Below are 13,124 nucleotides of genomic sequence, written 5' to 3' on the forward strand. Positions count from 1 at the left end.
TTTAAAATAAATGTTCAAAGTGACATGATATAAAATATATAAGTAAAGTTTTTGAGACAAGAAGATACAACTGTGTTCCTTTAATTGTTTGGTGTTGGGTCATTTGCTAAGTGTTTTGAAACATTTAAAATCAGACAAGAACGTAATATTTGAGGTTTTATGCCTTTAGTGCATGTTGTGTTGGCAGAGGTGTTTTCAGAGGAGTAGAATTTCTCTTGTATCAGTACTTCTAATGTTGTATAGGTTAAATTATAGTAAAAAGGCAACTAACTATAAATAAGATGCAGTGCTTCTACTTTAATTAATAACACAACTTTATTATAGTAAGCCAAATTTATATTCCACCATCAAGAGGGGTTCTTTCATTACATCATTTTATGATGGATCATTAAAAATACCTTAATAGCCTTTTCATTACCCCTTAACATAATCAGTGAAAGATTTGAAGCTGGAACAAAATGGAAGTTCAAGGCTGCATTGCCTTGAACTTCATTTGTAATTTTAGTAGAGCAAATAGACCCTAAATGTTTCTTAATGTGGATAAATTCATTTTATTTCCATTGAACATTTTATTTTGGTATACTAGTCAGCTGGGGCTGCCATTAAAAAAGAAAAAAAAAAAAACAAAAACACCAACTGAATGACCTAAATAATAGACATTTATTTTTCCACATTCTGAAGGTTGGAAGTCTGAAATCATGATGCTGGCAGGGTTAGTTTCTCCTAAGGCCTCTGTCCTTCACTCACAGATACAGGCCTTCTCTTTGTGTCCTCACAAGGCCTTTGTGTATATCTCTGGGGTCTCTTCCTCTTGTTGTAATGACATCAGTCATTGGATTAGGGCATTTATGGCCACATTTAATCTTAATGACCTTCTTAAAGGCCCTATCTCCAAATATAGTCATCCTGGGAATTAGAGCTTCAATATATGAATTCGGGGAATACTGTTGGGTTCAGAGTACAGGGGGATTCTTTACCACTGAGCCACCTGGGAATCAGAAAATACCTCTGTCAATATAATATACACTAAAAGCATGAAGCTTCAAATATTACAGTTTTGTATGATTTTAAATGATTCAAAACACTTAGCAAATGACCCACCAATTAAAGGAACACTGCTGCTGCTGCTGCTAAGTCGCTTCAGTCGTGTCCGACTCTGTGCGACCCCATAGACGGCAGCCCACCAGACTCCTCTGTCCCTGGGATTCTCCAGGCAAGAATACTGGAGGGGGTTACCATTTCCTTCTCCTAAAGGAACAAGCTGTGTCTTATCTCAAAAACTTTATATATCTTAATATCGTGTTGCTTTGCATATTTATTTTAAATAATTTATTGTAGAAAAATTTAACCATATGTAGAAATAGAAGAATATAATAAAATCCTTCACCATTACCCATCATTGGCAGTTATTAACACCTGGTCCATCTTGTGTTATATTCCCTACCTACTTCCCCTTATCATTTCTGAGCAGATATAAGATGCAAAATTAAAATGTAAGATTAGGTGTCTCTTAATAATTCAGGAGGATGACTGGGCAAAAGTTCATTTTTCACATAAGAAAAACATTTCCAAAGAATATCATGACTTTCAAAAGGTCCACCTGCTGAAAGTTCAGTAATTGGACAACTGCCCATTTGCTGAGATCCAAGTTCTCCAGCATCTATTTTCAGCCTGCCCTCTACACAGCTTCTTAGCCCCCTGGACCCTCACTTCCAATTTTGGGAACTAATTCCTCACATCCGGTGGCACACTTCTTTTGTTTGTTTTTAATACGCAGATTTGTTGTCAAAAAGATTTAAAAGTTACAAATAGCAAACAAACACATGAAAAGATGCTTCACATTATATATCATTAGAGAAATGAAAATGAAAACAGCAATGAAATACCACTACACACCTAGAAAAAAGGGTGAAATCCAGAACTGACAACACCAGATGCTGGTGAAGTATGGAGCATCAAGAGTTCTCATTCATTTCTGGTGGAAATGAAAAATGATAGGCATTTTGGAAGACAGTTTGGTGGCATTTAATGAAACTAAACATACTCTTACCATAGAATTCCAGCAAATTCACTTCTTGGTATTTACCTGAAAGAATTGAAACTGTATACCCACACAAAAACCTGCATATGGATATTTACTGCAGCTTTATTCACAAATGTCAAAATTTGGAAGTGACCATGATGCCCATCAGTAGGAGAATAGATAAATAAACGGTGGTGCATCCAGACAATGAAATATTATTTATCACTAAAAAGAAATAGCTATAAAGTTAAAAGACATGGAGGAAACTTAAATGCATAATACTAAGTGAAAGAAGCTAATCCAAAAATTTTACATACTGTATGATTCTAATTAGATGATATTCAGAAAAAAGACAAAATTATAGATATTTTCAGTGGTTGCCAGGAATTAAGGGGAAAGGATATGTGAATAGGTAAAGCAGGGCTTTAGGGCAGTGCAGATGCCCTGTATGATACCATAATGATGTATATATTTCATTATTTAGATACATTTGCCAAAGCTCATAGAATGCACACCAAGAATGAATTTTAATGTAAGCTTTAAACTTCAGGTACATGCATGCATGCTGTCACTTCAGTCATGTCCAACTCTTTGGGACCCTACGGACTGTAGCCCACCAGGCTTCTCTGTCCATGGGATTCTCCAGGCAAGAATACTGGAATGAGTTGCCATGCCCTCCTCCAGGGGATCTTCCTGACCCAGGGATCGAACCCTGGTCTCTTATGTTTCCTGCATTGGCAGGCGGGTTTTTAATCTGCCACCTGGGAACTTCAGGTAATTATGATATATCACTGTGAGTACATCAGTTGTAACAGATTTACCATGGTGGTGAGGGGTGTTGATAATGGGGAAGCTATGCATGCATGGGGACACAGAATATGGGAAATCTCCATACATTCTGTTCTAAAAAAATATGCTCTATTTTTAAAGCATAATAAAATTTTGAAAGTTTTCAAAGTTTGAATCCCATCGCTTTTACTTACCATGTGATTTTGAATGAATTAATATCTATGAAGTCCAGCATGTATACCTGTCTATAAAATGGAATATCAAAAGTATATGACTTTCAAAACATTTAAGGATAATTTAAAATATATATATATATAAGAATTTTACAAAATGCTTTCATGGAACAACAGACTGGTTCCAAATAGGGAAAGGAGTACATCAAGGCTGTATATTGTCACCCTGCTTATTTAACTTATATGCAGAGTACATCATGAGAAATGCTGGGCTGGAAGAAGCACAAGCTGGAATCAAGATTGCCAGGAGAAATATCAATAACCTCAGAGATGCAGATGACACCACCCTTATGGCAGAAAGTGAAGAGGAACTACAAAGCCTCTTGATGAAAGTGAAAGAAGAGAGTGAAAAAGTTGGCTTAAAGCTCAACATTCAGAAAACGAAGATCATGGCATCTGGTCCCATCACTTCATGGGAAATAGATGGGGAAACAGTGGAAAGAGTGTCAGACTTTATTTTTCTGGGCTCCAAAATCACTACAGATGGTGACTGCAGCCATGAAATTAAAAGATGCTCTCTCCTTGGAAGGAAAGTTATGACCAACCTAGATAGCATATTCAAAAGCAGAGACATTACTTTGCCAACAAAGGTCTGTCTAGTCAAGGCTATGGTTTTTCCTGTGGTCATGTATGGATGTGAGAGTTGGACTGTGAAGAAGGCTGAGCACCAAAGAATTGATGGTTTTGAACTGTGGTATTGGAGAAGACTCTTGAGAGTCCCTTGGACTGCAAGGAGATCCAACCAGTCCATTCTGAAGGAGATCAGCCCTGGGATTTCTTTGGAAGGAATGATGCTAAAGCTGAAACTCCAGTACTTTGGCCACCTCATATGAAGAGTTGACTCACTGGAAAAGACTCTGATGCTGGGAGGGATTGGGGGCAGGAGGAGAAGGGGACGACAGAGGATGAGATGGCCGGATGGCATCACTGACTCAATGGACCTGAATCTGGGTGAACTCTGGTAGTTGGTGATGGACAGGGAGGCCTGGCGTGCTGCGGTTCATGGGGTCGCAAAGAGTCGGACACGACTGAGTGACTGAACTGAACTGAACTTCAGGTACATATTTGTACTAAATTGATGGGAGGCTTTCAGCTGGGACGTAAGTGAGAAACAAAAGGTGCAGCTAGGAGGCCATTTATTCCTTTACAGTACTTCTATAAGGGGATCATAGAAATACGGATTTCCATTGATTACTTTATAGATTCCCAAGATCTCAACATGAGATTTAGTCTATAATGTTAGCATAATTTTAAAAATCATTCTTTTCATGAGGCAATACATATTCATGGTATACATTTCAAACTTAGCTAAATGATATATGGTGAAAATAAATCCCCCTACTCCTTTCTTCAACCCCAAAAATCTATATTCAATATAAATAATCTAGTTTTATTAGTAAGAACTCTGGTGATTTTTTTTTGCACTTAAAAATAAAAGATTTGCCAGAGCAATGTTTTAGTACCTTTACATTCTTTCCCCCTAATTTTCAAAACATCATTTCTAATAAACTCATATTCCCACTGTATACATGAAACTGATGCTGAAAATGATTAAGAAGCTGCTCAGAACCGTGAGCTAGGATTTATCCCATATCCTTGTGGTTGTGATTCCAAAACCAAAGGTTTTAAATTTGACTAATCAGCTTTATTAAGCTGAGTCCTAGAGTAAGGATTTATTTATTCTCTTACCTAAAATAATATTTTCTGATTTCTATGAAGTTTTACTTTGATTTTCTTTGTTCCCTACACCCATTTTTCTCCCATACCCCCTCCCTAAACCTCCTAAGAATTGTCATTTTCTAGGATTTCAGGATGAGACTCTCTATACAATCCCATTTTAAACTTTTTTCTAACTTTAGAAATGTGGCAATGAGAATTTTAGACAGCTTTTCTTCAGATTCAATTTTGATCATATATAAAACTCTTTCAGCCTTCTCAGGTCCTTTCATGAACAGGCTCAGAAATAAGGCACCTTAAGTTTGATGAATTTCAAGTCTCACAAAATGCACTGCTCACTGTCAAGTATATTCATTCATAGCCATTCTCTTTCTACACCTCAAAGTCAAGAAACGTATTTTTATAAAAGAATTTCCCAAACTACCACTGCTAATTCCATATGAATTCAGTGAGGAGATAAGAGAAATACCCAAAGGAAGCACCATTTGCTCATGTTCAATCAAAATAAAATATCAAGTCATATTCGTTTCCCTTACTATTAAACACAGTTATTTTTTAAAAAATCTAAGAGCTAATATGTGATTTCAGAAGTTCCTATTTTTGAAATAACTAACACTAACTAGTGTGTCCTAAGATGATGTGGTATAATGGGAAGCACAGTAGCTGGATGAGCTGCACCTCTCACTAATGGACGATTTTAGGGATCCATTCACTAGTCTTCAAATTCAGCTTCCATAAAATCATCTTAATATCTACTGGGGCTATAAGAACCTTCAGTGATATGTATTAAATGTTTTATAAACTGTAAAGAACATAAAGTGGAGGATGTATTATCTCTGAAAAAAAGGTATGTTTTCTGGTAAGAGAGTTTTGTCGCAAAATCTCATTCCTTGTTCACAGCATTTAAAAAGCTACACAAATATTTTAAATCAGTTCCAATATGAATTTTATCCTTGGCAGGGAAGATGGAAGGTAATCCCACACAGAGTAATGCAAGTTCCAGGAACAAAGACTCTGTGAATTTTAGCATCATCATCTGGAGTACTATGAGTGGTAAAACTCAAAGAAGCCTTTTCAGAAGGGAAATGGAGAATACGAGATGTAAAGTTTCATGTCCGAAGTAACAAAAAATAATCAACTAAATACTACAATATAAAATAAAGTTTGTTTAAAGTAACAAAAATCATTATTGGTGAAAACTCTACAACCCAGAATCCAAGGCTGCCAGGTTACGCTTTTCTTTTTCTTAACATTTATATGTATTATCTGTAAAGCTCTCATGCTCGAGTCTCAGCTAGTGGGTAGCTCAGCAGTGGAACCATGTGGGAACAGATAGCTCTGACCAGACTACCTCAGTTCATACCATGTATGTAATTCTCAAGACTAGTTCTGGTGCTAATCAGTCTTCTGAGATTTTCAGCCTGGCAACAGATGCATCAGCAATTTGTATCTATAAATAATACATATCCAAGTGGAACCTGATAACTTTTTTTTCAAATTATTAATTAATTATGTTTGGCTGTGTTGCTGAGCAGGCTTTTCTCTAGCCGTGTGCAGGCTTCTCCCTGTGGCTTCTCTTGTTGCAGAGCAAGGGATCTAGATGTGTAGGGTTCAGTAGTTATAGCACATGGGCTCAGGAGTTGCAGCTCCCAGGCTCTAGAGCACAGGCTCAATAGTTGTGGCATCTGGGCTTGATTGCTCCACAGGATGTGATATCTTCCTGGATCAGGGATTGGACCCTCATCCATGCAGGTGGATTTTTCACCATTGAGCCACTAGGGAAGACACTGATCACTTTTTATTGCTACTACCTTTAACATTTTTGATGTATTTTTGTTGTGTTGTTGTTAATTGCTACTTTGAAGGCAAATATAATCCCCTGGAGAAGGGAATGGGCACCCATTCCACTGTTCTTCCACACAGAATACTATGGACAAAGGAGCCTAGCGGATTACAGCCCATGGAGTCACAAAGAGTTAAGACACAACTGCATGAGTAATACTTACTTACTGACAAAGAATAAAACTTTTCAATAAAAAATTTTAGAAAACCAATATCAGGCCCAAAGATAATGCTGATTCATTGAGCGAGTGCTAAACTGGACAGTTAATGAATATGGAATTAATAAAGCTTTATAAGATAAATAGTTCCTGCCTCTTTTCTAAAGATAAATGAAAGTGCATTAGGCTTAGCTGAAGTCTCAAAATCAAAGAAAAGTGCAAATATAAACATATTTCTTTTTGTAAGAGATCTACTCCTAGCATGTGTAAGTTACTATTTTATGAATCTAACATTTCTAAATTAAAGTGGCTTGATATTCACATTTCAAAAGTTGAAGAGTCATTTAATGTTGATAATTATTGCTAAAAATATCTTATTTATAAATTCTGAGTTTTTCTCTTAACTTGATAAAGTCTGGTAGCTTTATTTATTCCTCAATCTAGACAGACCAGCCTACCTGAGATAAAGCATTTTTGTCACTGGTATATTTACTCAATGTACTGTAGGTCAGTTGTCAGTATGACAAGAGATAGTGAAAACAATTTTGGCATTCATCTTCATATTGCATAAACACCAAGAGAACTGAAACTGGGAAGCTGTAATTTAGACAAGCTGACCAGCAGTTACCAATTGCTAAGAATTAAAATTCAATTGTCATACGTTGAACCAGAGGAAAGAAGTTCTCAGAAAATTTGACAATACCCTTAGAGCTCATCTTAACTTTCCCTCAAACTTCGTATTGTGGATAAATCCTTTAGTATTTTGGAGCTTCTATGTGTAAAATGAGCAGGTTGTACACATGGGTCCCTACAAAGCCCCTTTTAAAATTTTATTTGAATACATTAAAAACTAACTTTAGATTTACATAACTTCAGGAATAGTACAAGAGTTTTCCTGTATTTCTCATGCAGCTTCTTCTAATGTTATTTTATACAACTACAGTAAAATAATGAAGAATAAGAAATTAATGTTGACGCAATATTATTAACTAAACTACAGAGCTTATTTGAATTTCACAAACTTTCCATTAATGTCATTTTTCTTTTGTAGCATCCCGTACAAGATTTCACATTATATTTAGTTGTCATTTATATTTGTTATACAATCTATGGCAGTTCCTTAGCTTTTCTTGTCTTTTATGCTTATGATACTTTTGAAGAATATTCATCAACAATGTTAGAGAATGCCCTTAATATGGGGATCATCTGATGTTTTCTCATGGTTAGACTGAAGTTGTACATTATTGTCAAAAATAACACATGCATAATGTTGTACCTTTCTTGGTACTTCACATCAAGGGACTCGTGACGTCTCTATGTCTTATTCCTAGTGATGTTTACTTGGATCACTTGGTTAAGATGGTGTCTGCTAAAGTTATCATTCTTCTCTTCGCAGTTGATAAATACCTTGGGAGACACACTTGAGGTTATGCAAATTTTTTTCTCCTCAAACCTTTTCCCAAAATTTCTCTATTCATCAATGGATTTTTGTCTGTAACAAATTATGACTGAAGGTAGTGCCTAACAATAGTCCTTTATTTCCCTTGTTTCTTCTATGTTTTCATTAGAATTCTACTATAGGAAAGGTTTGTCATGTTTCCATAATTTATTAGTTAATCTGATTATTTATTTAAGTCAGTAAGGATCCATGAAAATGTATTTTAGCCCAGGAGTTATATTCCAATACTATTATTATTTTATTCTTTTGAAAAAGTTATTCTAGTTCTGTCTAGGGTTCCCTAGGGTGACTCTGTGTTGTTTTTATTGTTGTCTTCTCTCTTTGCAAAACTCTTTACTTTCTGGAACCAGAAGAAGTTTCAGATTCTTCTGGGTCCTAGGTGACCTAATTGTGATCAGAAAAATATCATGGCTTCTAGGCCATACTAACAGACAGAATAAGAAAATGTGTTTGTGTACTAACACCTGCATGGGTGAACAAACACACTCTATGTCTATTGTTCTATTTATTAATCTATCAAAAACCAGTTTATACAGATAGCTCAAACCAAATCCAACACTGTATAGTTCATTCTAGCCTTCCTTCTTTCCTTATTTGTAAGTTCTTTCTTTGAAAATGAGAAATGTGAGACGGGGCTCTCATTTTATCAACACTATTTTTCATATTTGTCAGTTTCAGTACACACATAAAATAGTTTCAGAATTGCTAAGTCATACCCCTACAAAAAACAATTTTCCTAACCAGAGTTTATTTTGTCTTTGTATGTGTCAGTTGTTCAGTTGTGTCCAAATCTTTGCAACCCCATGGACTGTAGCCGACCAGGCTACTCTGTCCATGGGATTCTCCAGGCAAGAGTACTGCACTGGGTTACCATTCCCTTCTCCAGGGGACTTTCTCTACCCAGGAATCGAATCCCAGTCTCCTGCATTGCAGACAGATTCTTTACCATCTGAGGCACCAGGGAAGCCCCTATTTTGTCTTTATCTTACAGTATTTCCCACAGTTTCTTATATTAGTTCTTGACTTCTCCACCTTTTTCAGGGTGGGATATGTTATTCACTTGTGATGCAGTTAGGTTTACTTGCTGGTATTTGTAGTAAATTTTTGCTTCCCATCACATCGTGGTTGGTTTAAAATGTCTATTTTTGGGCATATGTGAATACCCTCAGGGCATTTTAAAATTATTATCATTTCCCCAAAACATTGATGTTTTAAATTGCTATTTATGAAAAAATTCAATCTATTAAGTGGTCATTTCCCAGTTTATTTTTGTTTTAATGAAAGTCACATATAATTACAAAGAGAGTTTCCAATGGTATCTCTAAGTAGATTTAAATTCTGACCAAAAGAAGAAAAATATTAACAACCAGCTATCTCATACACTGTTATAATTTCTCATATTTATAATTTTCATGCATATTTTATGACTGTAATTAAAATGCATAATTTTGATTGTTTATTAAGAGACACATTTCAAAAAGTTGACTTTACTCCTTCCACAGGCACATAGACTACAACACTCAACTAAATGATTTCTAAGATTTTATACTTGTTTTTGGACTCAAGATCTGATGACAGAGGGCCTGATGAACTATTGACAGAAGCTCATGACATCATACAGGAGGCATGATAAAGACCATCTCCAAGAAAAGGAAATGAAAAAAGCCAAAATGGTTGTCTGAGGAGGTCTTACAAATAGCTGAGAAAAGAAGAGAAGCTAAAGGCAAGACAAAATGAAAAATATACCCATCTGAATGCTGAGTTCCAAAGAATAGCAAGGAGAGATAAGAATGCCTTCCTCAGTGATCAAGGCAAAGAAATAGAGGAAAACAATAGAATGGAAAAGACTAGAGATCTCTTCAAGAAAATTAGAGACGTAAAGGGAAGATACAGGGCTTCCCTGATATCTCTGTTGGTAAAGAATCCACCTGCAATTCAGGAGACCCCAGTTCTATTCCTGAGTTGGGAAGACCTGCTGGAGAAGGGATAGGTTACCCACTCCAATATTCTTGTGCTTCCCTTGTGGCTCAGCTGGTAAAGAATCTGTCTGCAATCCCAGAGACCTGGGTTTGATTCCTGGGTTGGGAAATCCCCTGGAGAAGGAAAGGCTACCCACTCCAGTATACTTGCCTAGAGAATCCCATGGACTATACAGTTCATGGGATCACAACGAGTTGGACATAACTGAGTAACTTTCACAAGGGAAGATTTCATGTAAAGATAGGCACATTTAAGGACAGAAACCATAGGGACCTAACAGAAGCAGAAGATATTAAGAAGAGGTGGCAAGAATACACAGAAGAAATGTACAAAAACGATCTTCATGACCCAGATAACCATGATGGTGTGATCACACCTAGAGCCAGACATCCTGGAATGTGAAGTCAAATGGGCCTTAGGAAGCATCACTACGAACAAAGCTAGTGGAGGTGATGGAATTCCAGTTATGCTATTTCAAATCCTAAAAGATGATGCTGTGAAAGTGCTGCATTCAATATGCCAGGAAATTTGGAAAACTCAACAGTGACCACAGGACTGGAAAAGGTCAATTTTCATTCCATTCCCAAAAGGGCAATGCCAAAAACTCTTCTAACTACCATACAATTGCACTCATCTCACATGCTAGCAAATTCATGCTCAAAATTCTCCAAGCCAGGCTTCAACAGTACATGAACTGAGAACTTCCAGATATTCAAGCTGGATTTAGAAAAGCCAGAGGAACCAGAGATCAAATTGCCAACATATGTTGGATCACTGAAAAAGCAAAAGAGTTCCAGAAAAATCTACTTCTGCTTTATTGACTATGCAGAAGTCTTTGTCTGTGTGGATCACAACAAACTGTGGAAAATTCTTCAAGAGATGGGGATACCAGACCACCTGACCTGCCTCCTGAGAAATCTGTATGCAGGTCAAGAAACAACAGTCAGAACTGGACATGGAACATGGACTAGTTCAAAATTGGGAAAGGCATATGTCAAGGCTGTATATTGTCACCCTGCTTATTTAACTTTTATGCAGAGTACATCATGAGAAATGATGGGCTGGATGAAGCACAATCTGGAATCAAGTTTGCTGGGAGAAATATCAATAACCTCAGATATGCTGATAATGCCACCTTTATGGCAGAAAGCGATGAAGATCTAAACAGCCTCTTGATGAAAGTGAAAAAGGAGAGTGAAAAAGCTGGATTTTTCACTGAACATTCAAAAACCTAAGATCATGGCATGCGGTCCCATCATTTCATGGCAAATAGATGGGGAAACAATGGAAACAGTGACAGACTTTATTTTTTGGGCTCCAAAATCACTGCAGATGGTTACTGCAGCCATGAATTAAAAGACACTTGCTCCTTGGAAGGAAAGCTATGACCAGCCTAGACAGCATATTACAAAGCAAAGACATTACTTTGCTGACAAAGGTCTGTCTAGCCAAAGTTTTGGTTTTTCCAGTAGTCATGTATAGATGTGAGAGTTGGACTTTAAAGAAAGCTGAGCACTGAAGAATTGATGCTTTTGAACTGTGGTGTTGGAAAAGACTCTTGAGATTCCCTTGGACTGCAAGGAGATCCAACCAGTCAATCCTTAAGGAAATCAGTCCTGAATACTCATTGGAAGGACTGATGCTGAAGCTGAAGCTCCAATACTTTGGTCACCTTATACAAAAAGCTGACTCATTAGAAAAGACCTTGATGCTGGGAAAGATTGCAGGCAGGAGGAGAAGAGGATGACAGAGGATGAGTCGGTTAGATGACATCATGGACTTGATGGACATGAGTCTTAGCATGCTCCAGGAGTTGGTGAAGGACAGGGAAGCCTGGCATGCTGCACTATGGGGTTGCAAAGAGTTGGACACGACTGAACAACTGAACTCTGACTCAATCCTGAGTCAGAAGAAGAGGTCTAATTTTCTGCACCACACCTGACCACAAAACGCCTCTCAAGGGACAGATAGGGACAGGAGGAATACATGTAATGACTCACTGAACTAATAAATTCTGGTAATTGTACCCCATTTTGTGATCTGTCAAAGGTCTAAGTTGATTAAAGCAGATCATAAAATTAGAAACTTTTTTTTTTTCTGATACCAGTTTCAATTTTATATTCTGGTATGTGGAATGGAAATCACATGATTCAAGTTATATAATATCTACTGTTACATATTAAACTCTTAAGGTTAGAATTCACCAGATTTAACAATATGAAGAGACTTGTATAAGGAAGTTGATGAGTTTGATAAGAAATTCTCTAAAAAAATGATTCATGTGTTGGCCGTTATTCTTAAGCAGAATATGCTCCAAAATAATTCATTTCCACTCCATATTTTTAATATTGTGTGTAGTTTCCTTTCCTATCTTTATTTGAATTTTACATGTTAATATTAGTCATGGGAAAGTAATATAAAGCAAACACATTATCTTGATTGATGGCTGGAGATTGACAAGTCTCATTGTCAGTTTGGTAGAACTGCACAGGTATCCTAGCTCAGGCTTCAAAATTTCCCTCAGAGATCTTGTGGTAATTAACAGTGAAGTGTAATATCTTTTCATAACTGTGATTTTGTTGAATCCAGGTGACTCTAAGGTGCCAATTAAGTTGAGAACTGTGCCGAATCCAAGCCCTGGCATTTTAGCTGTCACATGCCATTAGAGAACACTTAGCCAGTGGACACAGTGATATCATTCTGGAGCATTCTCAGTTGGCACACTAAGCTAGCAGTGATTTCAGCAGGTTTTCTGATAGTATAAGGTCATGATATTCCTAACAATACTGAAAACAAAAGTACTCCTAGAAAAGATAAGTTACCTCAACTTATCTTGAGAATTGTGTCCTATAGGAGAACATTAGCAGAATTTGAACTTAAGCAGAAATAATTCAGGAAATATTTCCACTGAAATTCTAAGCCCCACAACCATTTTTGTTTTCTTTGAGTTTAGGTACTCTGTA

The 13,124-nt window shown here is 36.7% G+C and overlaps 1 pseudogene; it reads right to left on the reverse strand.

Annotated features, from left to right (window-relative positions):
* Positions 1-212: 212 nt before the first annotated feature.
* On the reverse strand, positions 213-3,047 carry LOC109565546 (proteasome maturation protein-like; annotated as a pseudogene).
* Between the last annotated feature and the right edge of the window lie 10,077 nt (positions 3,048-13,124).

The sequence above is a fragment of the Bos indicus genome, chromosome 11, assembly GCF_029378745.1.
Source record: "Bos indicus isolate NIAB-ARS_2022 breed Sahiwal x Tharparkar chromosome 11, NIAB-ARS_B.indTharparkar_mat_pri_1.0, whole genome shotgun sequence".
Taxonomy (NCBI): domain Eukaryota; kingdom Metazoa; phylum Chordata; class Mammalia; order Artiodactyla; family Bovidae; genus Bos; species Bos indicus.